Below are 26,421 nucleotides of genomic sequence, written 5' to 3'. Positions count from 1 at the left end.
CCACCATGCGTCAGACTCTCTTGTTTTTTCTTCTTCTTATGATTATTTCTGTGCCTTAGCAGGAAAACACCCCCCAATTCCCTTCCGCTCCTTCCCAGCCCTGAATTTGGGTCCTGGGTAGCCATCTGATTGGGTTAGTTACACAAGCTTCTTTGCAGAAAAAGACGTTATTGCTGCCGGCTGGCCGGCCTCTAAAAATCATTCCCGGGGCGCCCGCTGAAAATCTGCCCCCTTCACGGTCCGGGATGCTTATAATGCCATCATTTCCAGAAGGCAGGCTGCGAGGTCAATAAGCACTCCTAGCCACGGCAGGGATCTCGGTGTGAGGCATGCGAGGAGGCGGCAGGGTAGCGTCCTTAGCTGCAGTCTCAGAGGCCTTGTGGGGCTTGGGGCTTCCAGCCTCTAGGTTATGTAAGGTCGGTGTCTGGCAAGGCGCCGCTCTATACTAGCCGAGCTGAGCAAGGGGGCAAAATGTTATCAAAACAGTCTACAGCACCTGGTGTTCCCAGGAGGTCTCCCATCCAAGTACTGTCCAAGCCCAGCCCTGCTTTGCTTCCGAGATCGGGCGTATCCAGGGTGGTGTGGCCAGTAGACACTGCTTGGCCCATCGACTGGCCAGCCTTCCTCAGGCTCGCGTGGTGGCGAGAACTCTGACCATGTGGAGGCGGGCTCCGAAGGGCCCATGCAAAGGCTGGGCTGCCACTATAGGCGTTGCTTGTTTTGCAGTGAAACACCCGCCGCAGCAGGGCCTGAGCAAAAGGTGTCTTTAAAAATGGCTCGACGCAGGGTCTCCTGCAGGCTAAACCATTCATCTGGGGGGGACGCAACAGAAAGAGCCAGCTGGAGCCGCAACTTGAGGCGGATCGAGACGTCCAGGAGCGAATGAAGGAAGAGGGTGAGCTGGTTGCGAGTGACTGCGAGCTGCTCTTCAGGGGGTCGTGTTGCCTGCAAAGGTGTTCTGCTTGCTTTGACCTGTAAACTGGCCACCAGGTTGCCGGCGGTTGCTTCCAAGCCCGCAGGAGGCGCTGGTCCTGTTGAAAAGAAGCCTAGTATTAAAAGTAAATAAGCAACAATGCTGGAGGCCCACGGTGATGAGAAGGATGCTGGCATTTTGCAAGGATGGAACAGCGCAAGAGAGAAAGCAAATGAAAAGAAGAAAGAAGCATGTGTGCCCTTGTGAAAGGGAATGGAAAAAAGGCATAGAGGAGAGTGACCCCTGCTGGTAGAAGGAAGGAAAAACAAAAGCCTACAGCACCTGGTATTCCCAGGCGGTCTCCCATCCAAGTACTAACCAGGCCTGACCCTGCTTAGCTTCCGAGATCAGACGAGATCGGGCGTGTTCACGGTGGTGTGGCCGTAGGCAGAGACAGGTCTCTCACTTGCTGCTTTTCTACTTTGCAGTCTGGCAGCTGGCTGCCCTGTCCAGTGCTCAGCAAGAGGCCCTTTTGTGCTTTCCTTTCTCTTCACTTTTTTGCTGTCTCCCTTAAAGGGTTTGTAGGCAGAACGCCCTGCTCAGAGCCGCTGAGCTCACTGATCGGCTGCCGACGTGACGTCAGCGTCGCAGCTAATGCCACAGACCTAGAGCAGCGCTGAGACCCTCCGGTGGACCCGGGTAGGGTGAGTACAGGGTGGTTTGTTGCTTTCTAATAGCCTGCAAGCTGGGATGAACTTTTATTGAAAGCGAACAACCCCTTTGACTGTCTGCAGCGCGCCACAACTAGGAAGCGCACACTCACACGCAAGCGAGCACGCACATATGCTTGCATGTAGCCACACCTATTTGCCCCTGCAGCCTCAGCACCACCATGCGTCAGACTCTCTTGTTTTTTCTTCTTCTTATGATTATTTCTGTGCCTTAGCAGGAAAACACCCCCCAATTCCCTTCCGCTCCTTCCCAGCCCTGAATTTGGGTCCTGGGTAGCCATCTGATTGGGTTAGTTACACAAGCTTCTTTGCAGAAAAAGACGTTATTGCTGCCGGCTGGCCGGCCTCTAAAAATCATTCCCGGGGCGCCCGCTGAAAATCTACCCCCTTCACGGTCCGGAATGCTTATAATGCCATCATTTCCAGAAGGCAGGCTGCGAGGTCAATAAGCACTCCTAGCCACGGCAGGGATCTCGGTGTGAGGCATGCGAGGAGGCGGCAGGGTAGCGTCCTTAGCTGCAGTCTCAGAGGCCTTGTGGGGCTTGGGGCTTCCAGCCTCTAGGTTATGTAAGGTCGGTGTCTGGCAAGGCGCCGCTCTATACTAGCCGAGCTGAGCAAGGGGGCAAAATGTTATCAAAACAGTCTACAGCACCTGGTGTTCCCAGGAGGTCTCCCATCCAAGTACTGTCCAAGCCCAGCCATGCTTTGCTTCCGAGATCGGACAAGATCAGGCGTATCCAGGGTGGTGTGGCCAGTAGACACTGCTTGGCCCATCGACTGGCCAGCCTTCCTCAGGCTCGCGTGGTGGCGAGAACTCTGACCATGTGGAGGCGGGCTCCGAAGGGCCCATGCAAAGGCTGGGCTGCCACTATAGGCGTTGCTTGTTTTGCAGTGAAACACCTGCCGCAGCAGGGCCTGAGCAACAGGTGTCTTTAAAAATGGCTCGACGCAGGGTCTCCTGCAGGCTAAACCATTCATCTGGGGGGGACGCGACAGAAAGAGCCAGCTGGAGCCGCAACTTGAGGCGGATCGAGACGTCCAGGAGCGAATGAAGGAAGAGGGTGAGCTGGTTGCGAGTGACTGCGAGCTGCTCTTCAGGGGGTCGTGTTGCCTGCAAAGGTGTTCTGCTTGCTTTGACCTGTAAACTGGCCACCAGGTTGCCGGCGGTTGCTTCCAAGCCCGCAGGAGGCGCTGGTCCTGTTGAAAAGAAGCCTAGTATTAAAAGTAAATAAGCAACAATGCTGGAGGCCCACGGTGATGAGAAGGATGCTGGCATTTTGCAAGGATGGAACAGCGCAAGAGAGAAAGCAAATGAAAAGAAGAAAGAAGCATGTGTGCCCTTGTGAAAGGGAATGGAAAAAAGGCATAGAGGAGAGTGACCCCTGCTGGTAGAAGGAAGGAAAAACAAAAGCCTACAGCACCTGGTATTCCCAGGCGGTCTCCCATCCAAGTACTAACCAGGCCTGACCCTGCTTAGCTTCCGAGATCAGACGTGTTCAGGGTGGTGTGGCCGTAGGCAGAGACAGGTCTCTCACTTGCTGCTTTTCTACTTTGCAGTCTGGCTGCTGGCTGCCCTGTCCAGTGCTCAGCAAGAGGCCCTTTTGTGCTTTCCTTTCTCTTCACTTTTTTGCTGTCTCCCTTAAAGGGTTTGTAGGCAGAACGCCCTGCTCAGAGCCGCTGAGCTCACTGATCGGCTGCCGACGTGACGTCAGCGTCGCAGCTAATGCCACAGACCTAGAGCAGCGCTGAGACCCTCCGGTGGACCCGGGTAGGGTGAGTACAGGGTGGTTTGTTGCTTTCTAATAGCCTGCAAGCTGGGATGAACTTTTATTGAAAGGGAACAACCCCTTTGACTGTCTGCAGCGCGCCACAACTAGGAAGCGCACACTCACACGCAAGCGAGCACGCACATATGCTTGCATGTAGCCACACCTATTTGCCCCTGCAGCCTCAGCACCACCATGCGTCAGACTCTCTTGTTTTTTCTTCTTCTTATGATTATTTCTGTGCCTTAGCAGGAAAACACCCCCCAATTCCCTTCCGCTCCTTCCCAGCCCTGAATTTGGGTCCTGGGTAGCCATCTGATTGGGTTAGTTACACAAGCTTCTTTGCAGAAAAAGACGTTATTGCTGCCGGCTGGCCGGCCTCTAAAAATTATTCCCGGGGCGCCCGCTGAAAATCTGCCCCCTTCACGGTCCGGGATGCTTATAATGCCATCATTTCCAGAAGGCAGGCTGCGAGGTCAATAAGCACTCCTAGCCACGGCAGGGATCTCGGTGTGAGGCATGCGAGGAGGCGGCAGGGTAGCGTCCTTAGCTGCAGTCTCAGAGGCCTTGTGGGGCTTGGGGCTTCCAGCCTCTAGGTTATGTAAGGTCGGTGTCTGGCAAGGCGCCGCTATATACTAGCCGAGTTGAGCAAGGGGGCAAAATGTTATCAAAACAGTCTACAGCACCTGGTGTTCCCAGGAGGTCTCCCATCCAAGTACTGTCCAAGCCCAGCCCTGCTTTGCTTCCGAGATCGGGCGTATCCAGGGTGGTGTGGCCAGTAGACACTGCTTGGCCCATCGACTGGCCAGCCTTCCTCAGGCTCGCGTGGTGGCGAGAACTCTGACCATGTGGAGGCGGGCTCCGAAGGGCCCATGCAAAGGCTGGGCTGCCACTATAGGCGTTGCTTGTTTTGCAGTGAAACACCCGCCGCAGCAGGGCCTGAGCAACAGGTGTCTTTAAAAATGGCTCGACGCAGGGTCTCCTGCAGGCTAAACCATTCATCTGGGGGGGACGCGACAGAAAGAGCCAGCTGGAGCCGCAACTTGAGGCGGATCGAGACGTCCAGGAGCGAATGAAGGAAGAGGGTGAGCTGGTTGCGAGTGACTGCGAGCTGCTCTTCAGGGGGTCGTGTTGCCTGCAAAGGTGTTCTGCTTGCTTTGACCTGTAAACTGGCCACCAGGTTGCCGGCGGTTGCTTCCAAGCCCGCAGGAGGCGCTGGTCCTGTTGAAAAGAAGCCTAGTATTAAAAGTAAATAAGCAACAATGCTGGAGGCCCACGGTGATGAGAAGGATGCTGGCATTTTGCAAGGATGGAACAGCGCAAGAGAGAAAGCAAATGAAAAGAAGAAAGAAGCATGTGTGCCCTTGTGAAAGGGAATGGAAAAAAGGCATAGAGGAGAGTGACCCCTGCTGGTAGAAGGAAGGAAAAACAAAAGCCTACAGCACCTGGTATTCCCAGGCGGTCTCCCATCCAAGTACTAACCAGGCCTGACCCTGCTTAGCTTCCGAGATCAGACGAGATCGGGCGTGTTCACGGTGGTGTGGCCGTAGGCAGAGACAGGTCTCTCACTTGCTGCTTTTCTACTTTGCAGTCTGGCAGCTGGCTGCCCTGTCCAGTGCTCAGCAAGAGGCCCTTTTGTGCTTTCCTTTCTCTTCACTTTTTTGCTGTCTCCCTTAAAGGGTTTGTAGGCAGAACGCCCTGCTCAGAGCCGCTGAGCTCACTGATCGGCTGCCGACGTGACGTCAGCGTCGCAGCTAATGCCACAGACCTAGAGCAGCGCTGAGACCCTCCGGTGGACCCGGGTAGGGTGAGTACAGGGTGGTTTGTTGCTTTCTAATAGCCTGCAAGCTGGGATGAACTTTTATTGAAAGCGAACAACCCCTTTGACTGTCTGCAGCGCGCCACAACTAGGAAGCGCACACTCACACGCAAGCGAGCACGCACATATGCTTGCATGTAGCCACACCTATTTGCCCCTGCAGCCTCAGCACCACCATGCGTCAGACTCTCTTGTTTTTTCTTCTTCTTATGATTATTTCTGTGCCTTAGCAGGAAAACACCCCCCAATTCCCTTCCGCTCCTTCCCAGCCCTGAATTTGGGTCCTGGGTAGCCATCTGATTGGGTTAGTTACACAAGCTTCTTTGCAGAAAAAGACGTTATTGCTGCCGGCTGGCCGGCCTCTAAAAATCATTCCCGGGGCGCCCGCTGAAAATCTACCCCCTTCACGGTCCGGAATGCTTATAATGCCATCATTTCCAGAAGGCAGGCTGCGAGGTCAATAAGCACTCCTAGCCACGGCAGGGATCTCGGTGTGAGGCATGCGAGGAGGCGGCAGGGTAGCGTCCTTAGCTGCAGTCTCAGAGGCCTTGTGGGGCTTGGGGCTTCCAGCCTCTAGGTTATGTAAGGTCGGTGTCTGGCAAGGCGCCGCTCTATACTAGCCGAGCTGAGCAAGGGGGCAAAATGTTATCAAAACAGTCTACAGCACCTGGTGTTCCCAGGAGGTCTCCCATCCAAGTACTGTCCAAGCCCAGCCATGCTTTGCTTCCGAGATCGGACAAGATCAGGCGTATCCAGGGTGGTGTGGCCAGTAGACACTGCTTGGCCCATCGACTGGCCAGCCTTCCTCAGGCTCGCGTGGTGGCGAGAACTCTGACCATGTGGAGGCGGGCTCCGAAGGGCCCATGCAAAGGCTGGGCTGCCACTATAGGCGTTGCTTGTTTTGCAGTGAAACACCTGCCGCAGCAGGGCCTGAGCAACAGGTGTCTTTAAAAATGGCTCGACGCAGGGTCTCCTGCAGGCTAAACCATTCATCTGGGGGGGACGCGACAGAAAGAGCCAGCTGGAGCCGCAACTTGAGGCGGATCGAGACGTCCAGGAGCGAATGAAGGAAGAGGGTGAGCTGGTTGCGAGTGACTGCGAGCTGCTCTTCAGGGGGTCGTGTTGCCTGCAAAGGTGTTCTGCTTGCTTTGACCTGTAAACTGGCCACCAGGTTGCCGGCGGTTGCTTCCAAGCCCGCAGGAGGCGCTGGTCCTGTTGAAAAGAAGCCTAGTATTAAAAGTAAATAAGCAACAATGCTGGAGGCCCACGGTGATGAGAAGGATGCTGGCATTTTGCAAGGATGGAACAGCGCAAGAGAGAAAGCAAATGAAAAGAAGAAAGAAGCATGTGTGCCCTTGTGAAAGGGAATGGAAAAAAGGCATAGAGGAGAGTGACCCCTGCTGGTAGAAGGAAGGAAAAACAAAAGCCTACAGCACCTGGTATTCCCAGGCGGTCTCCCATCCAAGTACTAACCAGGCCTGACCCTGCTTAGCTTCCGAGATCAGACGTGTTCAGGGTGGTGTGGCCGTAGGCAGAGACAGGTCTCTCACTTGCTGCTTTTCTACTTTGCAGTCTGGCTGCTGGCTGCCCTGTCCAGTGCTCAGCAAGAGGCCCTTTTGTGCTTTCCTTTCTCTTCACTTTTTTGCTGTCTCCCTTAAAGGGTTTGTAGGCAGAACGCCCTGCTCAGAGCCGCTGAGCTCACTGATCGGCTGCCGACGTGACGTCAGCGTCGCAGCTAATGCCACAGACCTAGAGCAGCGCTGAGACCCTCCGGTGGACCCGGGTAGGGTGAGTACAGGGTGGTTTGTTGCTTTCTAATAGCCTGCAAGCTGGGATGAACTTTTATTGAAAGGGAACAACCCCTTTGACTGTCTGCAGCGCGCCACAACTAGGAAGCGCACACTCACACGCAAGCGAGCACGCACATATGCTTGCATGTAGCCACACCTATTTGCCCCTGCAGCCTCAGCACCACCATGCGTCAGACTCTCTTGTTTTTTCTTCTTCTTATGATTATTTCTGTGCCTTAGCAGGAAAACACCCCCCAATTCCCTTCCGCTCCTTCCCAGCCCTGAATTTGGGTCCTGGGTAGCCATCTGATTGGGTTAGTTACACAAGCTTCTTTGCAGAAAAAGACGTTATTGCTGCCGGCTGGCCGGCCTCTAAAAATTATTCCCGGGGCGCCCGCTGAAAATCTGCCCCCTTCACGGTCCGGGATGCTTATAATGCCATCATTTCCAGAAGGCAGGCTGCGAGGTCAATAAGCACTCCTAGCCACGGCAGGGATCTCGGTGTGAGGCATGCGAGGAGGCGGCAGGGTAGCGTCCTTAGCTGCAGTCTCAGAGGCCTTGTGGGGCTTGGGGCTTCCAGCCTCTAGGTTATGTAAGGTCGGTGTCTGGCAAGGCGCCGCTATATACTAGCCGAGTTGAGCAAGGGGGCAAAATGTTATCAAAACAGTCTACAGCACCTGGTGTTCCCAGGAGGTCTCCCATCCAAGTACTGTCCAAGCCCAGCCCTGCTTTGCTTCCGAGATCGGGCGTATCCAGGGTGGTGTGGCCAGTAGACACTGCTTGGCCCATCGACTGGCCAGCCTTCCTCAGGCTCGCGTGGTGGCGAGAACTCTGACCATGTGGAGGCGGGCTCCGAAGGGCCCATGCAAAGGCTGGGCTGCCACTATAGGCGTTGCTTGTTTTGCAGTGAAACACCCGCCGCAGCAGGGCCTGAGCAACAGGTGTCTTTAAAAATGGCTCGACGCAGGGTCTCCTGCAGGCTAAACCATTCATCTGGGGGGGACGCGACAGAAAGAGCCAGCTGGAGCCGCAACTTGAGGCGGATCGAGACGTCCAGGAGCGAATGAAGGAAGAGGGTGAGCTGGTTGCGAGTGACTGCGAGCTGCTCTTCAGGGGGTCGTGTTGCCTGCAAAGGTGTTCTGCTTGCTTTGACCTGTAAACTGGCCACCAGGTTGCCGGCGGTTGCTTCCAAGCCCGCAGGAGGCGCTGGTCCTGTTGAAAAGAAGCCTAGTATTAAAAGTAAATAAGCAACAATGCTGGAGGCCCACGGTGATGAGAAGGATGCTGGCATTTTGCAAGGATGGAACAGCGCAAGAGAGAAAGCAAATGAAAAGAAGAAAGAAGCATGTGTGCCCTTGTGAAAGGGAATGGAAAAAAGGCATAGAGGAGAGTGACCCCTGCTGGTAGAAGGAAGGAAAAACAAAAGCCTACAGCACCTGGTATTCCCAGGCGGTCTCCCATCCAAGTACTAACCAGGCCTGACCCTGCTTAGCTTCCGAGATCAGACGAGATCGGGCGTGTTCAGGGTGGTGTGCCCGTAGGCAGAGACAGGTCTCTCACTTGCTGCTTTTCTACTTTGCAGTCTGGCTGCTGGCTGCCCTGTCCAGTGCTCAGCAAGAGGCCCTTTTGTGCTTTCCTTTCTCTTCACTTTTTTGCTGTCTCCCTTAAAGGGTTTGTAGGCAGAACGCCCTGCTCAGAGCCGCTGAGCTCACTGATCGGCTGCCGACGTGACGTCAGCGTCGCAGCTAATGCCACAGACCTAGAGCAGCGCTGAGACCCTCCGGTGGACCCGGGTAGGGTGAGTACAGGGTGGTTTGTTGCTTTCTAATAGCCTGCAAGCTGGGATGAACTTTTATTGAAAGGGAACAACCCCTTTGACTGTCTGCAGCGCGCCACAACTAGGAAGCGCACACTCACACGCAAGCGAGCACGCACATATGCTTGCATGTAGCCACACCTATTTGCCCCTGCAGCCTCAGCACCACCATGCGTCAGACTCTCTTGTTTTTTCTTCTTCTTATGATTATTTCTGTGCCTTAGCAGGAAAACACCCCCCAATTCCCTTCCGCTCCTTCCCAGCCCTGAATTTGGGTCCTGGGTAGCCATCTGATTGGGTTAGTTACACAAGCTTCTTTGCAGAAAAAGACGTTATTGCTGCCGGCTGGCCGGCCTCTAAAAATCATTCCCGGGGCGCCCGCTGAAAATCTGCCCCCTTCACGGTCCGGGATGCTTATAATGCCATCATTTCCAGAAGGCAGGCTGCGAGGTCAATAAGCACTCCTAGCCACGGCAGGGATCTCGGTGTGAGGCATGCGAGGAGGCGGCAGGGTAGCGTCCTTAGCTGCAGTCTCAGAGGCCTTGTGGGGCTTGGGGCTTCCAGCCTCTAGGTTATGTAAGGTCGGTGTCTGGCAAGGCGCCGCTCTATACTAGCCGAGCTGAGCAAGGGGGCAAAATGTTATCAAAACAGTCTACAGCACCTGGTGTTCCCAGGAGGTCTCCCATCCAAGTACTGTCCAAGCCCAGCCCTGCTTAGCTTCCGAGATCGGGCGTATCCAGGGTGGTGTGGCCAGTAGACACTGCTTGGCCCATCGACTGGCCAGCCTTCCTCAGGCTCGCGTGGTGGCGAGAACTCTGACCATGTGGAGGCGGGCTCCGAAGGGCCCATGCAAAGGCTGGGCTGCCACTATAGGCGTTGCTTGTTTTGCAGTGAAACACCCGCCACAGCAGGGCCTGAGCAACAGGTGTCTTTAAAAATGGCTCGACGCAGGGTCTCCTGCAGGCTAAACCATTCATCTGGGGGGGACGCGACAGAAAGAGCCAGCTGGAGCCGCAACTTGAGGCGGATCGAGACGTCCAGGAGCGAATGAAGGAAGAGGGTGAGCTGGTTGCGAGTGACTGCGAGCTGCTCTTCAGGGGGTCGTGTTGCCTGCAAAGGTGTTCTGCTTGCTTTGACCTGTAAACTGGCCACCAGGTTGCCGGCGGTTGCTTCCAAGCCCGCAGGAGGCGCTGGTCCTGTTGAAAAGAAGCCTAGTATTAAAAGTAAATAAGCAACAATGCTGGAGGCCCACGGTGATGAGAAGGATGCTGGCATTTTGCAAGGATGGAACAGCGCAAGAGAGAAAGCAAATGAAAAGAAGAAAGAAGCATGTGTGCCCTTGTGAAAGGGAATGGAAAAAAGGCATAGAGGAGAGTGACCCCTGCTGGTAGAAGGAAGGAAAAACAAAAGCCTACAGCACCTGGTATTCCCAGGCGGTCTCCCATCCAAGTACTAACCAGGCCTGACCCTGCTTAGCTTCCGAGATCAGACGAGATCGGGCGTGTTCAGGGTGGTGTGGCCGTAGGCAGAGACAGGTCTCTCACTTGCTGCTTTTCTACTTTGCAGTCTGGCTGCTGGCTGCCCTGTCCAGTGCTCAGCAAGAGGCCCTTTTGTGCTTTCCTTTCTCTTCACTTTTTTGCTGTCTCCCTTAAAGGGTTTGTAGGCAGAACGCCCTGCTCAGAGCCGCTGAGCTCACTGATCGGCTGCCGACGTGACGTCAGCGTCGCAGCTAATGCCACAGACCTAGAGCAGCGCTGAGACCCTCCGGTGGACCCGGGTAGGGTGAGTACAGGGTGGTTTGTTGCTTTCTAATAGCCTGCAAGCTGGGATGAACTTTTATTGAAAGGGAACAACCCCTTTGACTGTCTGCAGCGCGCCACAACTAGGAAGCGCACACTCACACGCAAGCGAGCACGCACATATGCTTGCATGTAGCCACACCTATTTGCCCCTGCAGCCTCAGCACCACCATGCGTCAGACTCTCTTGTTTTTTCTTCTTCTTATGATTATTTCTGTGCCTTAGCAGGAAAACACCCCCCAATTCCCTTCCGCTCCTTCCCAGCCCTGAATTTGGGTCCTGGGTAGCCATCTGATTGGGTTAGTTACACAAGCTTCTTTGCAGAAAAAGACGTTATTGCTGCCGGCTGGCCGGCCTCTAAAAATCATTCCCGGGGCGCCCGCTGAAAATCTGCCCCCTTCACGGTCCGGGATGCTTATAATGCCATCATTTCCAGAAGGCAGGCTGCGAGGTCAATAAGCACTCCTAGCCACGGCAGGGATCTCGGTGTGAGGCATGCGAGGAGGCGGCAGGGTAGCGTCCTTAGCTGCAGTCTCAGAGGCCTTGTGGGGCTTGGGGCTTCCAGCCTCTAGGTTATGTAAGGTCGGTGTCTGGCAAGGCGCCGCTCTATACTAGCCGAGCTGAGCAAGGGGGCAAAATGTTATCAAAACAGTCTACAGCACCTGGTGTTCCCAGGAGGTCTCCCATCCAAGTACTGTCCAAGCCCAGCCCTGCTTTGCTTCCGAGATCGGACGAGATCAGGCGTATCCAGGGTGGTGTGGCCAGTAGACACTGCTTGGCCCATCGACTGGCCAGCCTTCCTCAGGCTCGCGTGGTGGCGAGAACTCTGACCATGTGGAGGCGGGCTCCGAAGGGCCCATGCAAAGGCTGGGCTGCCACTATAGGCGTTGCTTGTTTTGCAGTGAAACACCCGCCGCAGCAGGGCCTGAGCAACAGGTGTCTTTAAAAATGGCTCGACGCAGGGTCTCCTGCAGGCTAAACCATTCATCTGGGGGGGACGCGACAGAAAGAGCCAGCTGGAGCCGCAACTTGAGGCGGATCGAGACGTCCAGGAGCGAATGAAGGAAGAGGGTGAGCTGGTTGCGAGTGACTGCGAGCTGCTCTTCAGGGGGTCGTGTTGCCTGCAAAGGTGTTCTGCTTGCTTTGACCTGTAAACTGGCCACCAGGTTGCCGGCGGTTGCTTCCAAGCCCGCAGGAGGCGCTGGTCCTGTTGAAAAGAAGCCTAGTATTAAAAGTAAATAAGCAACAATGCTGGAGGCCCACGGTGATGAGAAGGATGCTGGCATTTTGCAAGGATGGAACAGCGCAAGAGAGAAAGCAAATGAAAAGAAGAAAGAAGCATGTGTGCCCTTGTGAAAGGGAATGGAAAAAAGGCATAGAGGAGAGTGACCCCTGCTGGTAGAAGGAAGGAAAAACAAAAGCCTACAGCACCTGGTATTCCCAGGCGGTCTCCCATCCAAGTACTAACCAGGCCTGACCCTGCTTAGCTTCCGAGATCAGACGAGATCGGGCGTGTTCAGGGTGGTGTGCCCGTAGGCAGAGACAGGTCTCTCACTTGCTGCTTTTCTACTTTGCAGTCTGGCTGCTGGCTGCCCTGTCCAGTGCTCAGCAAGAGGCCCTTTTGTGCTTTCCTTTCTCTTCACTTTTTTGCTGTCTCCCTTAAAGGGTTTGTAGGCAGAACGCCCTGCTCAGAGCCGCTGAGCTCACTGATCGGCTGCCGACGTGACGTCAGCGTCGCAGCTAATGCCACAGACCTAGAGCAGCGCTGAGACCCTCCGGTGGACCCGGGTAGGGTGAGTACAGGGTGGTTTGTTGCTTTCTAATAGCCTGCAAGCTGGGATGAACTTTTATTGAAAGGGAACAACCCCTTTGACTGTCTGCAGCGCGCCACAACTAGGAAGCGCACACTCACACGCAAGCGAGCACGCACATATGCTTGCATGTAGCCACACCTATTTGCCCCTGCAGCCTCAGCACCACCATGCGTCAGACTCTCTTGTTTTTTCTTCTTCTTATGATTATTTCTGTGCCTTAGCAGGAAAACACCCCCCAATTCCCTTCCGCTCCTTCCCAGCCCTGAATTTGGGTCCTGGGTAGCCATCTGATTGGGTTAGTTACACAAGCTTCTTTGCAGAAAAAGACGTTATTGCTGCCGGCTGGCCGGCCTCTAAAAATCATTCCCGGGGCGCCCGCTGAAAATCTGCCCCCTTCACGGTCCGGGATGCTTATAATGCCATCATTTCCAGAAGGCAGGCTGCGAGGTCAATAAGCACTCCTAGCCACGGCAGGGATCTCGGTGTGAGGCATGCGAGGAGGCGGCAGGGTAGCGTCCTTAGCTGCAGTCTCAGAGGCCTTGTGGGGCTTGGGGCTTCCAGCCTCTAGGTTATGTAAGGTCGGTGTCTGGCAAGGCGCCGCTCTATACTAGCCGAGCTGAGCAAGGGGGCAAAATGTTATCAAAACAGTCTACAGCACCTGGTGTTCCCAGGAGGTCTCCCATCCAAGTACTGTCCAAGCCCAGCCCTGCTTTGCTTCCGAGATCGGACGAGATCAGGCGTATCCAGGGTGGTGTGGCCAGTAGACACTGCTTGGCCCATCGACTGGCCAGCCTTCCTCAGGCTCGCGTGGTGGCGAGAACTCTGACCATGTGGAGGCGGGCTCCGAAGGGCCCATGCAAAGGCTGGGCTGCCACTATAGGCGTTGCTTGTTTTGCAGTGAAACACCCGCCGCAGCAGGGCCTGAGCAACAGGTGTCTTTAAAAATGGCTCGACGCAGGGTCTCCTGCAGGCTAAACCATTCATCTGGGGGGGACGCGACAGAAAGAGCCAGCTGGAGCCGCAACTTGAGGCGGATCGAGACGTCCAGGAGCGAATGAAGGAAGAGGGTGAGCTGGTTGCGAGTGACTGCGAGCTGCTCTTCAGGGGGTCGTGTTGCCTGCAAAGGTGTTCTGCTTGCTTTGACCTGTAAACTGGCCACCAGGTTGCCGGCGGTTGCTTCCAAGCCCGCAGGAGGCGCTGGTCCTGTTGAAAAGAAGCCTAGTATTAAAAGTAAATAAGCAACAATGCTGGAGGCCCACGGTGATGAGAAGGATGCTGGCATTTTGCAAGGATGGAACAGCGCAAGAGAGAAAGCAAATGAAAAGAAGAAAGAAGCATGTGTGCCCTTGTGAAAGGGAATGGAAAAAAGGCATAGAGGAGAGTGACCCCTGCTGGTAGAAGGAAGGAAAAACAAAAGCCTACAGCACCTGGTATTCCCAGGCGGTCTCCCATCCAAGTACTAACCAGGCCTGACCCTGCTTAGCTTCCGAGATCAGACGAGATCGGGCGTGTTCAGGGTGGTGTGGCTGTAGGCAGAGACAGGTCTCTCACTTGCTGCTTTTCTACTTTGCAGTCTGGCTGCTGGCTGCCCTGTCCAGTGCTCAGCAAGAGGCCCTTTTGTGCTTTCCTTTCTCTTCACTTTTTTGCTGTCTCCCTTAAAGGGTTTGTAGGCAGAACGCCCTGCTCAGAGCCGCTGAGCTCACTGATCGGCTGCCGACGTGACGTCAGCGTCGCAGCTAATGCCACAGACCTAGAGCAGCGCTGAGACCCTCCGGTGGACCCGGGTAGGGTGAGTACAGGGTGGTTTGTTGCTTTCTAATAGCCTGCAAGCTGGGATGAACTTTTATTGAAAGGGAACAACCCCTTTGACTGTCTGCAGCGCGCCACAACTAGGAAGCGCACACTCACACGCAAGCGAGCACGCACATATGCTTGCATGTAGCCACACCTATTTGCCCCTGCAGCCTCAGCACCACCATGCGTCAGACTCTCTTGTTTTTTCTTCTTCTTATGATTATTTCTGTGCCGTAGCAGGAAAACACCCCCCAATTCCCTTCCGCTCCTTCCCAGCCCTGAATTTGGGTCCTGGGTAGCCATCTGATTGGGTTAGTTACACAAGCTTCTTTGCAGAAAAAGACGTTATTGCTGCCGGCTGGCCGGCCTCTAAAAATCATTCCCGGGGCGCCCGCTGAAAATCTGCCCCCTTCACGGTCCGGGATGCTTATAATGCCATCATTTCCAGAAGGCAGGCTGCGAGGTCAATAAGCACTCCTAGCCACGGCAGGGATCTCGGTGTGAGGCATGCGAGGAGGCGGCAGGGTAGCGTCCTTAGCTGCAGTCTCAGAGGCCTTGTGGGGCTTGGGGCTTCCAGCCTCTAGGTTATGTAAGGTCGGTGTCTGGCAAGGCGCCGCTCTATACTAGCCGAGCTGAGGAAGGGGGCAAAATGTTATCAAAACAGTCTACAGCACCTGGTGTTCCCAGGAGGTCTCCCATCCAAGTACTGTCCAAGCCCAGCCCTGCTTTGCTTCCGAGATCGGGCGTATCCAGGGTGGTGTGGCCAGTAGACACTGCTTGGCCCATCGACTGGCCAGCCTTCCTCAGGCTCGCGTGGTGGCGAGAACTCTGACCATGTGGAGGCGGGCTCCGAAGGGCCCATGCAAAGGCTGGGCTGCCACTATAGGCGTTGCTTGTTTTGCAGTGAAACACCCGCCGCAGCAGGGCCTGAGCAACAGGTGTCTTTAAAAATGGCTCGACGCAGGGTCTCCTGCAGGCTAAACCATTCATCTGGGGGGGACGCGACAGAAAGAGCCAGCTGGAGCCGCAACTTGAGGCGGATCGAGACGTCCAGGAGCGAATGAAGGAAGAGGGTGAGCTGGTTGCGAGTGACTGCGAGCTGCTCTTCAGGGGGTCGTGTTGCCTGCAAAGGTGTTCTGCTTGCTTTGACCTGTAAACTGGCCACCAGGTTGCCGGCGGTTGCTTCCAAGCCCGCAGGAGGCGCTGGTCCTGTTGAAAAGAAGCCTAGTATTAAAAGTAAATAAGCAACAATGCTGGAGGCCCACGGTGATGAGAAGGATGCTGGCATTTTGCAAGGATGGAACAGCGCAAGAGAGAAAGCAAATGAAAAGAAGAAAGAAGCATGTGTGCCCTTGTGAAAGGGAATGGAAAAAAGGCATAGAGGAGAGTGACCCCTGCTGGTAGAAGGAAGGAAAAACAAAAGCCTACAGCACCTGGTATTCCCAGGCGGTCTCCCATCCAAGTACTAACCAGGCCTGACCCTGCTTAGCTTCCAAGATCAGACAAGATCGGGCGTGTTCAGGGTGGTGTGGCCGTAGGCAGAGACAGGTCTCTCACTTGCTGCTTTTCTACTTTGCAGTCTGGCTGCTGGCTGCCCTGTCCAGTGCTCAGCAAGAGGCCCTTTTGTGCTTTCCTTTCTCTTCACTTTTTTGCTGTCTCCCTTAAAGGGTTTGTAGGCAGAACGCCCTGCTCAGAGCCGCTGAGCTCACTGATCGGCTGCCGACGTGACGTCAGCGTCGCAGCTAATGCCACAGACCTAGAGCAGCGCTGAGACCCTCCGGTGGACCCGGGTAGGGTGAGTACAGGGTGGTTTGTTGCTTTCTAATAGCCTGCAAGCTGGGATGAACTTTTATTGAAAGGGAACAACCCCTTTGACTGTCTGCAGCGCGCCACAACTAGGAAGCGCACACTCACACGCAAGCGAGCACGCACATATGCTTGCATGTAGCCACACCTATTTGCCCCTGCAGCCTCAGCACCACCATGCGTCAGACTCTCTTGTTTTTTCTTCTTCTTATGATTATTTCTGTGCCGTAGCAGGAAAACACCCCCCAATTCCCTTCCGCTCCTTCCCAGCCCTGAATTTGGGTCCTGGGTAGCCATCTGATTGGGTTAGTTACACAAGCTTCTTTGCAGAAAAAGACGTTATTGCTGCCGGCTGGCCGGCCTCTAAAAATCATTCCCGGGGCGCCCGCTGAAAATCTGCCCCCTTCACGGTCCGGGATGCTTATAATGCCATCATTTCCAGAAGGCAGGCTGCGAGGTCAATAAGCACTCCTAGCCACGGCAGGGATCTCGGTGTGAGGCATGCGAGGAGGCGGCAGGGTAGCGTCCTTAGCTGCAGTCTCAGAGGCCTTGTGGGGCTTGGGGCTTCCAGCCTCTAGGTTATGTAAGGTCGGTGTCTGGCAAGGCGCCGCTCTATACTAGCCGAGCTGAGGAAGGGGGCAAAATGTTATCAAAACAGTCTACAGCACCTGGTGTTCCCAGGAGGTCTCCCATCCAAGTACTGTCCAAGCCCAGCCCTGCTTTGCTTCCGAGATCGGACGAGATCGGGCGTATCCAGGGTGGTGTGGCCAGTAGACACTGCTTGGCCCATCGACTGGCCAGCCTTCCTCAGGCTCGCGTGGTGGCGAGAACTCTGACCATGTGGAGGCGGGCTCCGAAGGGCCCATGCAAAGGCTGGGCTGCCACTATAGGCGTTGCTTGTTTTGCAGTGAAACACCCGCCGCAGCAGGGCCTGAGCAACAGGTGTCTTTAAAAATGGCTCGACGCAGGGTCTCCTGCAGGCTAAACCATTCATCTGGGGGGGACGCGACAGAAAGAGCCAGCTGGAGCCGCAACTTGAGGCGGATCGAGACGTCCAGGAGCGAATGAAGGAAGAGGGTGAGCTGGTTGCGAGTGACTGCGAGCTGCTCTTCAGGGGGTCGTGTTGCCTGCAAAGGTGTTCTGCTTGCTTTGACCTGTAAACTGGCCACCAGGTTGCCGGCGGTTGCTTCCAAGCCCGCAGGAGGCGCTGGTCCTGTTGAAAAGAAGCCTAGTATTAAAAGTAAATAAGCAACAATGCTGGAGGCCCACGGTGATGAGAAGGATGCTGGCATTTTGCAAGGATGGAACAGCGCAAGAGAGAAAGCAAATGAAAAGAAGAAAGAAGCATGTGTGCCCTTGTGAAAGGGAATGGAAAAAAGGCATAGAGGAGAGTGACCCCTGCTGGTAGAAGGAAGGAAAAACAAAAGCCTACAGCACCTGGTATTCCCAGGCGGTCTCCCATCCAAGTACTAACCAGGCCTGACCCTGCTTAGCTTCCGAGATCAGACGAGATCGGGCGTGTTCAGGGTGGTGTGGCCGTAGGCAGAGACAGGTCTCTCACTTGCTGCTTTTCTACTTTGCAGTCTGGCTGCTGGCTGCCCTGTCCAGTGCTCAGCAAGAGGCCCTTTTGTGCTTTCCTTTCTCTTCACTTTTTTGCTGTCTCCCTTAAAGGGTTTGTAGGCAGAACGCCCTGCTCAGAGCCGCTGAGCTCACTGATCGGCTGCCGACGTGACGTCAGCGTCGCAGCTAATGCCACAGACCTAGAGCAGCGCTGAGACCCTCCGGTGGACCCGGGTAGGGTGAGTACAGGGTGGTTTGTTGCTTTCTAATAGCCTGCAAGCTGGGATGAACTTTTATTGAAAGGGAACAACCCCTTTGACTGTCTGCAGCGCGCCACAACTAGGAAGCGCACACTCACACGCAAGCGAGCACGCACATATGCTTGCATGTAGCCACACCTATTTGCCCCTGCAGCCTCAGCACCACCATGCGTCAGACTCTCTTGTTTTTTCTTCTTCTTATGATTATTTCTGTGCCTTAGCAGGAAAACACCCCCCAATTCCCTTCCGCTCCTTCCCAGCCCTGAATTTGGGTCCTGGGTAGCCATCTGATTGGGTTAGTTACACAAGCTTCTTTGCAGAAAAAGACGTTATTGCTGCCGGCTGGCCGGCCTCTAAAAATCATTCCCGGGGCGCCCGCTGAAAATCTGCCCCCTTCACGGTCCGGGATGCTTATAATGCCATCATTTCCAGAAGGCAGGCTGCGAGGTCAATAAGCACTCCTAGCCACGGCAGGGATCTCGGTGTGAGGCATGCGAGGAGGCGGCAGGGTAGCGTCCTTAGCTGCAGTCTCAGAGGCCTTGTGGGGCTTGGGGCTTCCAGCCTCTAGGTTATGTAAGGTCGGTGTCTGGCAAGGCGCCGCTCTATACTAGCCGAGCTGAGCAAGGGGGCAAAATGTTATCAAAACAGTCTACAGCACCTGGTGTTCCCAGGAGGTCTCCCATCCAAGTACTGTCCAAGCCCAGCCCTGCTTTGCTTCCGAGATCGGACGAGATCAGGCGTATCCAGGGTGGTGTGGCCAGTAGACACTGCTTGGCCCATCGACTGGCCAGCCTTCCTCAGGCTCGCGTGGTGGCGAGAACTCTGACCATGTGGAGGCGGGCTCCGAAGGGCCCATGCAAAGGCTGGGCTGCCACTATAGGCGTTGCTTGTTTTGCAGTGAAACACCCGCCGCAGCAGGGCCTGAGCAACAGGTGTCTTTAAAAATGGCTCGACGCAGGGTCTCCTGCAGGCTAAACCATTCATCTGGGGGGGACGCGACAGAAAGAGCCAGCTGGAGCCGCAACTTGAGGCGGATCGAGACGTCCAGGAGCGAATGAAGGAAGAGGGTGAGCTGGTTGCGAGTGACTGCGAGCTGCTCTTCAGGGGGTCGTGTTGCCTGCAAAGGTGTTCTGCTTGCTTTGACCTGTAAACTGGCCACCAGGTTGCCGGCGGTTGCTTCCAAGCCCGCAGGAGGCGCTGGTCCTGTTGAAAAGAAGCCTAGTATTAAAAGTAAATAAGCAACAATGCTGGAGGCCCACGGTGATGAGAAGGATGCTGGCATTTTGCAAGGATGGAACAGCGCAAGAGAGAAAGCAAATGAAAAGAAGAAAGAAGCATGTGTGCCCTTGTGAAAGGGAATGGAAAAAAGGCATAGAGGAGAGTGACCCCTGCTGGTAGAAGGAAGGAAAAACAAAAGCCTACAGCACCTGGTATTCCCAGGCGGTCTCCCATCCAAGTACTAACCAGGCCTGACCCTGCTTAGCTTCCGAGATCAGACGAGATCGGGCGTGTTCAGGGTGGTGTGGCCGTAGGCAGAGACAGGTCTCTCACTTGCTGCTTTTCTACTTTGCAGTCTGGCTGCTGGCTGCCCTGTCCAGTGCTCAGCAAGAGGCCCTTTTGTGCTTTCCTTTCTCTTCACTTTTTTGCTGTCTCCCTTAAAGGGTTTGTAGGCAGAACGCCCTGCTCAGAGCCGCTGAGCTCACTGATCGGCTGCCGACGTGACGTCAGCGTCGCAGCTAATGCCACAGACCTAGAGCAGCGCTGAGACCCTCCGGTGGACCCGGGTAGGGTGAGTACAGGGTGGTTTGTTGCTTTCTAATAGCCTGCAAGCTGGGATGAACTTTTATTGAAAGGGAACAACCCCTTTGACTGTCTGCAGCGCGCCACAACTAGGAAGCGCACACTCACACGCAAGCGAGCACGCACATATGCTTGCATGTGGCCACACCTATTTGCCCCTGCAGCCTCAGCACCACCATGCGTCAGACTCTCTTGTTTTTTCTTCTTCTTATGATTATTTCTGTGCCTTAGCAGGAAAACACCCCCCAATTCCCTTCCGCTCCTTCCCAGCCCTGAATTTGGGTCCTGGGTAGCCATCTGATTGGGTTAGTTACACAAGCTTCTTTGCAGAAAAAGACGTTATTGCTGCCGGCTGGCCGGCCTCTAAAAATCATTCCCGGGGCGCCCGCTGAAAATCTGCCCCCTTCACGGTCCGGGATGCTTATAATGCCATCATTTCCAGAAGGCAGGCTGCGAGGTCAATAAGCACTCCTAGCCACGGCAGGGATCTCGGTGTGAGGCATGCGAGGAGGCGGCAGGGTAGCGTCCTTAGCTGCAGTCTCAGAGGCCTTGTGGGGCTTGGGGCTTCCAGCCTCTAGGTTATGTAAGGTCGGTGTCTGGCAAGGCGCCGCTCTATACTAGCCGAGCTGAGCAAGGGGGCAAAATGTTATCAAAACAGTCTACAGCACCTGGTGTTCCCAGGAGGTCTCCCATCCAAGTACTGTCCAAGCCCAGCCCTGCTTTGCTTCCGAGATCGGGCGTATCCAGGGTGGTGTGGCCAGTAGACACTGCTTGGCCCATCGACTGGCCAGGCTTCCTCAGGCTCGCGTGGTGGCGAGAACTCTGACCATGTGGAGGCGGGCTCCGAAGGGCCCATGCAAAGGCTGGGCTGCCACTATAGGCGTTGCTTGTTTTGCAGTGAAACACCCGCCGCAGCAGGGCCTGAGCAAAAGGTGTCTTTAAAAATGGCTCGACGCAGGGTCTCCTGCAGGCTAAACCATTCATCTGGGGGGGACGCAACAGAAAGAGCCAGCTGGAGCCGCAACTTGAGGCGGATCGAGACGTCCAGGAGCGAATGAAGGAAGAGGGTGAGCTGGTTGCGAGTGACTGCGAGCTGCTCTTCAGGGGGTCGTGTTGCCTGCAAAGGTGTTCTGCTTGCTTTGACCTGTAAACTGGCCACCAGGTTGCCGGCGGTTGCTTCCAAGCCCGCAGGAGGCGCTGGTCCTGTTGAAAAGAAGCCTAGTATTAAAAGTAAATAAGCAACAATGCTGGAGGCCCACGGTGATGAGAAGGATGCTGGCATTTTGCAAGGATGGAACAGCGCAAGAGAGAAAGCAAATGAAAAGAAGAAAGAAGCATGTGTGCCCTTGTGAAAGGGAATGGAAAAAAGGCATAGAGGAGAGTGACCCCTGCTGGTAGAAGGAAGGAAAAACAAAAGCCTACAGCACCTGGTATTCCCAGGCGGTCTCCCATCCAAGTACTAACCAGGCCTGACCCTGCTTAGCTTCCGAGATCAGACGAGATCGGGCGTGTTCACGGTGGTGTGGCCGTAGGCAGAGACAGGTCTCTCACTTGCTGCTTTTCTACTTTGCAGTCTGGCAGCTGGCTGCCCTGTCCAGTGCTCAGCAAGAGGCCCTTTTGTGCTTTCCTTTCTCTTCACTTTTTTGCTGTCTCCCTTAAAGGGTTTGTAGGCAGAACGCCCTGCTCAGAGCCGCTGAGCTCACTGATCGGCTGCCGACGTGACGTCAGCGTCGCAGCTAATGCCACAGACCTAGAGCAGCGCTGAGACCCTCCGGTGGACCCGGGTAGGGTGAGTACAGGGTGGTTTGTTGCTTTCTAATAGCCTGCAAGCTGGGATGAACTTTTATTGAAAGCGAACAACCCCTTTGACTGTCTGCAGCGCGCCACAACTAGGAAGCGCACACTCACACGCAAGCGAGCACGCACATATGCTTGCATGTAGCCACACCTATTTGCCCCTGCAGCCTCAGCACCACCATGCGTCAGACTCTCTTGTTTTTTCTTCTTCTTATGATTATTTCTGTGCCTTAGCAGGAAAACACCCCCCAATTCCCTTCCGCTCCTTCCCAGCCCTGAATTTGGGTCCTGGGTAGCCATCTGATTGGGTTAGTTACACAAGCTTCTTTGCAGAAAAAGACGTTATTGCTGCCGGCTGGCCGGCCTCTAAAAATCATTCCCGGGGCGCCCGCTGAAAATCTACCCCCTTCACGGTCCGGAATGCTTATAATGCCATCATTTCCAGAAGGCAGGCTGCGAGGTCAATAAGCACTCCTAGCCACGGCAGGGATCTCGGTGTGAGGCATGCGAGGAGGCGGCAGGGTAGCGTCCTTAGCTGCAGTCTCAGAGGCCTTGTGGGGCTTGGGGCTTCCAGCCTCTAGGTTATGTAAGGTCGGTGTCTGGCAAGGCGCCGCTATATACTAGCCGAGTTGAGCAAGGGGGCAAAATGTTATCAAAACAGTCTACAGCACCTGGTGTTCCCAGGAGGTCTCCCATCCAAGTACTGTCCAAGCCCAGCCCTGCTTTGCTTCCGAGATCGGGCGTATCCAGGGTGGTGTGGCCAGTAGACACTGCTTGGCCCATCGACTGGCCAGCCTTCCTCAGGCTCGCGTGGTGGCGAGAACTCTGACCATGTGGAGGCGGGCTCCGAAGGGCCCATGCAAAGGCTGGGCTGCCACTATAGGCGTTGCTTGTTTTGCAGTGAAACACCCGCCGCAGCAGGGCCTGAGCAACAGGTGTCTTTAAAAATGGCTCGACGCAGGGTCTCCTGCAGGCTAAACCATTCATCTGGGGGGGACGCGACAGAAAGAGCCAGCTGGAGCCGCAACTTGAGGCGGATCGAGACGTCCAGGAGCGAATGAAGGAAGAGGGTGAGCTGGTTGCGAGTGACTGCGAGCTGCTCTTCAGGGGGTCGTGTTGCCTGCAAAGGTGTTCTGCTTGCTTTGACCTGTAAACTGGCCACCAGGTTGCCGGCGGTTGCTTCCAAGCCCGCAGGAGGCGCTGGTCCTGTTGAAAAGAAGCCTAGTATTAAAAGTAAATAAGCAACAATGCTGGAGGCCCACGGTGATGAGAAGGATGCTGGCATTTTGCAAGGATGGAACAGCGCAAGAGAGAAAGCAAATGAAAAGAAGAAAGAAGCATGTGTGCCCTTGTGAAAGGGAATGGAAAAAAGGCATAGAGGAGAGTGACCCCTGCTGGTAGAAGGAAGGAAAAACAAAAGCCTACAGCACCTGGTATTCCCAGGCGGTCTCCCATCCAAGTACTAACCAGGCCTGACCCTGCTTAGCTTCCGAGATCAGACGAGATCGGGCGTGTTCAGGGTGGTGTGCCCGTAGGCAGAGACAGGTCTCTCACTTGCTGCTTTTCTACTTTGCAGTCTGGCTGCTGGCTGCCCTGTCCAGTGCTCAGCAAGAGGCCCTTTTGTGCTTTCCTTTCTCTTCACTTTTTTGCTGTCTCCCTTAAAGGGTTTGTAGGCAGAACGCCCTGCTCAGAGCCGCTGAGCTCACTGATCGGCTGCCGACGTGACGTCAGCGTCGCAGCTAATGCCACAGACCTAGAGCAGCGCTGAGACCCTCCGGTGGACCCGGGTAGGGTGAGTACAGGGTGGTTTGTTGCTTTCTAATAGCCTGCAAGCTGGGATGAACTTTTATTGAAAGGGAACAACCCCTTTGACTGTCTGCAGCGCGCCACAACTAGGAAGCGCACACTCACACGCAAGCGAGCACGCACATATGCTTGCATGTAGCCACACCTATTTGCCCCTGCAGCCTCAGCACCACCATGCGTCAGACTCTCTTGTTTTTTCTTCTTCTTATGATTATTTCTGTGCCTTAGCAGGAAAACACCCCCCAATTCCCTTCCGCTCCTTCCCAGCCCTGAATTTGGGTCCTGGGTAGCCATCTGATTGGGTTAGTTACACAAGCTTCTTTGCAGAAAAAGACGTTATTGCTGCCGGCTGGCCGGCCTCTAAAAATCATTCCCGGGGCGCCCGCTGAAAATCTGCCCCCTTCACGGTCCGGGATGCTTATAATGCCATCATTTCCAGAAGGCAGGCTGCGAGGTCAATAAGCACTCCTAGCCACGGCAGGGATCTCGGTGTGAGGCATGCGAGGAGGCGGCAGGGTAGCGTCCTTAGCTGCAGTCTCAGAGGCCTTGTGGGGCTTGGGGCTTCCAGCCTCTAGGTTATGTAAGGTCGGTGTCTGGCAAGGCGCCGCTCTATACTAGCCGAGCTGAGCAAGGGGGCAAAATGTTATCAAAACAGTCTACAGCACCTGGTGTTCCCAGGAGGTCTCCCATCCAAGTACTGTCCAAGCCCAGCCCTGCTTAGCTTCCGAGATCGGGCGTATCCAGGGTGGTGTGGCCAGTAGACACTGCTTGGCCCATCGACTGGCCAGCCTTCCTCAGGCTCGCGTGGTGGCGAGAACTCTGACCATGTGGAGGCGGGCTCCGAAGGGCCCATGCAAAGGCTGGGCTGCCACTATAGGCGTTGCTTGTTTTGCAGTGAAACACCCGCCACAGCAGGGCCTGAGCAACAGGTGTCTTTAAAAATGGCTCGACGCAGGGTCTCCTGCAGGCTAAACCATTCATCTGGGGGGGACGCGACAGAAAGAGCCAGCTGGAGCCGCAACTTGAGGCGGATCGAGACGTCCAGGAGCGAATGAAGGAAGAGGGTGAGCTGGTTGCGAGTGACTGCGAGCTGCTCTTCAGGGGGTCGTGTTGCCTGCAAAGGTGTTCTGCTTGCTTTGACCTGTAAACTGGCCACCAGGTTGCCGGCGGTTGCTTCCAAGCCCGCAGGAGGCGCTGGTCCTGTTGAAAAGAAGCCTAGTATTAAAAGTAAATAAGCAACAATGCTGGAGGCCCACGGTGATGAGAAGGATGCTGGCATTTTGCAAGGATGGAACAGCGCAAGAGAGAAAGCAAATGAAAAGAAGAAAGAAGCATGTGTGCCCTTGTGAAAGGGAATGGAAAAAAGGCATAGAGGAGAGTGACCCCTGCTGGTAGAAGGAAGGAAAAACAAAAGCCTACAGCACCTGGTATTCCCAGGCGGTCTCCCATCCAAGTACTAACCAGGCCTGACCCTGCTTAGCTTCCGAGATCAGACGAGATCGGGCGTGTTCAGGGTGGTGTGGCCGTAGGCAGAGACAGGTCTCTCACTTGCTGCTTTTCTACTTTGCAGTCTGGCTGCTGGCTGCCCTGTCCAGTGCTCAGCAAGAGGCCCTTTTGTGCTTTCCTTTCTCTTCACTTTTTTGCTGTCTCCCTTAAAGGGTTTGTAGGCAGAACGCCCTGCTCAGAGCCGCTGAGCTCACTGATCGGCTGCCGACGTGACGTCAGCGTCGCAGCTAATGCCACAGACCTAGAGCAGCGCTGAGACCCTCCGGTGGACCCGGGTAGGGTGAGTACAGGGTGGTTTGTTGCTTTCTAATAGCCTGCAAGCTGGGATGAACTTTTATTGAAAGGGAACAACCCCTTTGACTGTCTGCAGCGCGCCACAACTAGGAAGCGCACACTCACACGCAAGCGAGCACGCACATATGCTTGCATGTAGCCACACCTATTTGCCCCTGCAGCCTCAGCACCACCATGCGTCAGACTCTCTTGTTTTTTCTTCTTCTTATGATTATTTCTGTGCCTTAGCAGGAAAACACCCCCCAATTCCCTTCCGCTCCTTCCCAGCCCTGAATTTGGGTCCTGGGTAGCCATCTGATTGGGTTAGTTACACAAGCTTCTTTGCAGAAAAAGACGTTATTGCTGCCGGCTGGCCGGCCTCTAAAAATCATTCCCGGGGCGCCCGCTGAAAATCTGCCCCCTTCACGGTCCGGGATGCTTATAATGCCATCATTTCCAGAAGGCAGGCTGCGAGGTCAATAAGCACTCCTAGCCACGGCAGGGATCTCGGTGTGAGGCATGCGAGGAGGCGGCAGGGTAGCGTCCTTAGCTGCAGTCTCAGAGGCCTTGTGGGGCTTGGGGCTTCCAGCCTCTAGGTTATGTAAGGTCGGTGTCTGGCAAGGCGCCGCTCTATACTAGCCGAGCTGAGCAAGGGGGCAAAATGTTATCAAAACAGTCTACAGCACCTGGTGTTCCCAGGAGGTCTCCCATCCAAGTACTGTCCAAGCCCAGCCCTGCTTTGCTTCCGAGATCGGACGAGATCAGGCGTATCCAGGGTGGTGTGGCCAGTAGACACTGCTTGGCCCATCGACTGGCCAGCCTTCCTCAGGCTCGCGTGGTGGCGAGAACTCTGACCATGTGGAGGCGGGCTCCGAAGGGCCCATGCAAAGGCTGGGCTGCCACTATAGGCGTTGCTTGTTTTGCAGTGAAACACCCGCCGCAGCAGGGCCTGAGCAACAGGTGTCTTTAAAAATGGCTCGACGCAGGGTCTCCTGCAGGCTAAACCATTCATCTGGGGGGGACGCGACAGAAAGAGCCAGCTGGAGCCGCAACTTGAGGCGGATCGAGACGTCCAGGAGCGAATGAAGGAAGAGGGTGAGCTGGTTGCGAGTGACTGCGAGCTGCTCTTCAGGGGGTCGTGTTGCCTGCAAAGGTGTTCTGCTTGCTTTGACCTGTAAACTGGCCACCAGGTTGCCGGCGGTTGCTTCCAAGCCCGCAGGAGGCGCTGGTCCTGTTGAAAAGAAGCCTAGTATTAAAAGTAAATAAGCAACAATGCTGGAGGCCCACGGTGATGAGAAGGATGCTGGCATTTTGCAAGGATGGAACAGCGCAAGAGAGAAAGCAAATGAAAAGAAGAAAGAAGCATGTGTG

General features: G+C 55.1%; 17 non-coding genes and 12 pseudogenes across 17 annotated transcripts; all 29 read right to left on the bottom strand.

Moving 5' to 3' along the window:
- Positions 1–484: 484 nt before the first annotated feature.
- LOC138644186 (5S ribosomal RNA) lies at positions 485–594 on the bottom strand (annotated as a pseudogene).
- A 649-nt stretch (positions 595–1,243) lies between these two features.
- On the bottom strand, positions 1,244–1,362 carry LOC138643918 (5S ribosomal RNA). Its single transcript, XR_011314427.1, has one exon. It is a non-coding gene; the product is annotated as a 5S ribosomal RNA (ribosomal RNA).
- A 922-nt stretch (positions 1,363–2,284) lies between these two features.
- LOC138644106 (5S ribosomal RNA) lies at positions 2,285–2,404 on the bottom strand (annotated as a pseudogene).
- A 649-nt stretch (positions 2,405–3,053) lies between these two features.
- LOC138644137 (5S ribosomal RNA) lies at positions 3,054–3,162 on the bottom strand (annotated as a pseudogene).
- Positions 3,163–4,084: 922 nt separating this feature from the next.
- Positions 4,085–4,194, bottom strand: LOC138644184 (5S ribosomal RNA; annotated as a pseudogene).
- Positions 4,195–4,843: 649 nt separating this feature from the next.
- LOC138643917 (5S ribosomal RNA) lies at positions 4,844–4,962 on the bottom strand. Its single transcript, XR_011314426.1, has one exon. It is a non-coding gene; the product is annotated as a 5S ribosomal RNA (ribosomal RNA).
- A 922-nt stretch (positions 4,963–5,884) lies between these two features.
- Positions 5,885–6,004, bottom strand: LOC138644105 (5S ribosomal RNA; annotated as a pseudogene).
- A 649-nt stretch (positions 6,005–6,653) lies between these two features.
- Positions 6,654–6,762, bottom strand: LOC138644136 (5S ribosomal RNA; annotated as a pseudogene).
- A 922-nt stretch (positions 6,763–7,684) lies between these two features.
- On the bottom strand, positions 7,685–7,794 carry LOC138644183 (5S ribosomal RNA; annotated as a pseudogene).
- A 649-nt stretch (positions 7,795–8,443) lies between these two features.
- Positions 8,444–8,562, bottom strand: LOC138643922 (5S ribosomal RNA). Its single transcript, XR_011314431.1, has one exon. It is a non-coding gene; the product is annotated as a 5S ribosomal RNA (ribosomal RNA).
- A 922-nt stretch (positions 8,563–9,484) lies between these two features.
- LOC138644143 (5S ribosomal RNA) lies at positions 9,485–9,594 on the bottom strand (annotated as a pseudogene).
- Positions 9,595–10,243: 649 nt separating this feature from the next.
- LOC138643903 (5S ribosomal RNA) lies at positions 10,244–10,362 on the bottom strand. The gene has a single exon (XR_011314413.1). It is a non-coding gene; the product is annotated as a 5S ribosomal RNA (ribosomal RNA).
- Positions 10,363–11,284: 922 nt separating this feature from the next.
- On the bottom strand, positions 11,285–11,404 carry LOC138643983 (5S ribosomal RNA). Its single transcript, XR_011314489.1, has one exon. It is a non-coding gene; the product is annotated as a 5S ribosomal RNA (ribosomal RNA).
- A 649-nt stretch (positions 11,405–12,053) lies between these two features.
- On the bottom strand, positions 12,054–12,172 carry LOC138643921 (5S ribosomal RNA). Its single transcript, XR_011314430.1, has one exon. It is a non-coding gene; the product is annotated as a 5S ribosomal RNA (ribosomal RNA).
- Positions 12,173–13,094: 922 nt separating this feature from the next.
- Positions 13,095–13,214, bottom strand: LOC138643982 (5S ribosomal RNA). The gene has a single exon (XR_011314488.1). It is a non-coding gene; the product is annotated as a 5S ribosomal RNA (ribosomal RNA).
- Positions 13,215–13,863: 649 nt separating this feature from the next.
- On the bottom strand, positions 13,864–13,982 carry LOC138644091 (5S ribosomal RNA). The gene has a single exon (XR_011314579.1). It is a non-coding gene; the product is annotated as a 5S ribosomal RNA (ribosomal RNA).
- Positions 13,983–14,904: 922 nt separating this feature from the next.
- Positions 14,905–15,014, bottom strand: LOC138644182 (5S ribosomal RNA; annotated as a pseudogene).
- A 649-nt stretch (positions 15,015–15,663) lies between these two features.
- LOC138643942 (5S ribosomal RNA) lies at positions 15,664–15,782 on the bottom strand. The gene has a single exon (XR_011314450.1). It is a non-coding gene; the product is annotated as a 5S ribosomal RNA (ribosomal RNA).
- A 922-nt stretch (positions 15,783–16,704) lies between these two features.
- On the bottom strand, positions 16,705–16,824 carry LOC138643947 (5S ribosomal RNA). The gene has a single exon (XR_011314455.1). It is a non-coding gene; the product is annotated as a 5S ribosomal RNA (ribosomal RNA).
- Positions 16,825–17,473: 649 nt separating this feature from the next.
- On the bottom strand, positions 17,474–17,592 carry LOC138643890 (5S ribosomal RNA). The gene has a single exon (XR_011314400.1). It is a non-coding gene; the product is annotated as a 5S ribosomal RNA (ribosomal RNA).
- A 922-nt stretch (positions 17,593–18,514) lies between these two features.
- On the bottom strand, positions 18,515–18,634 carry LOC138643981 (5S ribosomal RNA). The gene has a single exon (XR_011314487.1). It is a non-coding gene; the product is annotated as a 5S ribosomal RNA (ribosomal RNA).
- Positions 18,635–19,283: 649 nt separating this feature from the next.
- Positions 19,284–19,402, bottom strand: LOC138643878 (5S ribosomal RNA). The gene has a single exon (XR_011314389.1). It is a non-coding gene; the product is annotated as a 5S ribosomal RNA (ribosomal RNA).
- Positions 19,403–20,324: 922 nt separating this feature from the next.
- Positions 20,325–20,434, bottom strand: LOC138644181 (5S ribosomal RNA; annotated as a pseudogene).
- Positions 20,435–21,083: 649 nt separating this feature from the next.
- On the bottom strand, positions 21,084–21,202 carry LOC138643916 (5S ribosomal RNA). The gene has a single exon (XR_011314425.1). It is a non-coding gene; the product is annotated as a 5S ribosomal RNA (ribosomal RNA).
- A 922-nt stretch (positions 21,203–22,124) lies between these two features.
- LOC138644180 (5S ribosomal RNA) lies at positions 22,125–22,234 on the bottom strand (annotated as a pseudogene).
- A 649-nt stretch (positions 22,235–22,883) lies between these two features.
- Positions 22,884–23,002, bottom strand: LOC138643920 (5S ribosomal RNA). The gene has a single exon (XR_011314429.1). It is a non-coding gene; the product is annotated as a 5S ribosomal RNA (ribosomal RNA).
- A 922-nt stretch (positions 23,003–23,924) lies between these two features.
- LOC138644142 (5S ribosomal RNA) lies at positions 23,925–24,034 on the bottom strand (annotated as a pseudogene).
- A 649-nt stretch (positions 24,035–24,683) lies between these two features.
- LOC138643867 (5S ribosomal RNA) lies at positions 24,684–24,802 on the bottom strand. Its single transcript, XR_011314378.1, has one exon. It is a non-coding gene; the product is annotated as a 5S ribosomal RNA (ribosomal RNA).
- A 922-nt stretch (positions 24,803–25,724) lies between these two features.
- LOC138643980 (5S ribosomal RNA) lies at positions 25,725–25,844 on the bottom strand. The gene has a single exon (XR_011314486.1). It is a non-coding gene; the product is annotated as a 5S ribosomal RNA (ribosomal RNA).
- Positions 25,845–26,421: the final 577 nt, after the last annotated feature.

Source organism: Ranitomeya imitator, chromosome 6, assembly GCF_032444005.1.
Source record: "Ranitomeya imitator isolate aRanImi1 chromosome 6, aRanImi1.pri, whole genome shotgun sequence".
Lineage (NCBI taxonomy): Eukaryota > Metazoa > Chordata > Amphibia > Anura > Dendrobatidae > Ranitomeya > Ranitomeya imitator.
Note: the sequence above shows the minus strand (reverse complement) of the source record. Positions and strands in the feature narration are given on the sequence as shown.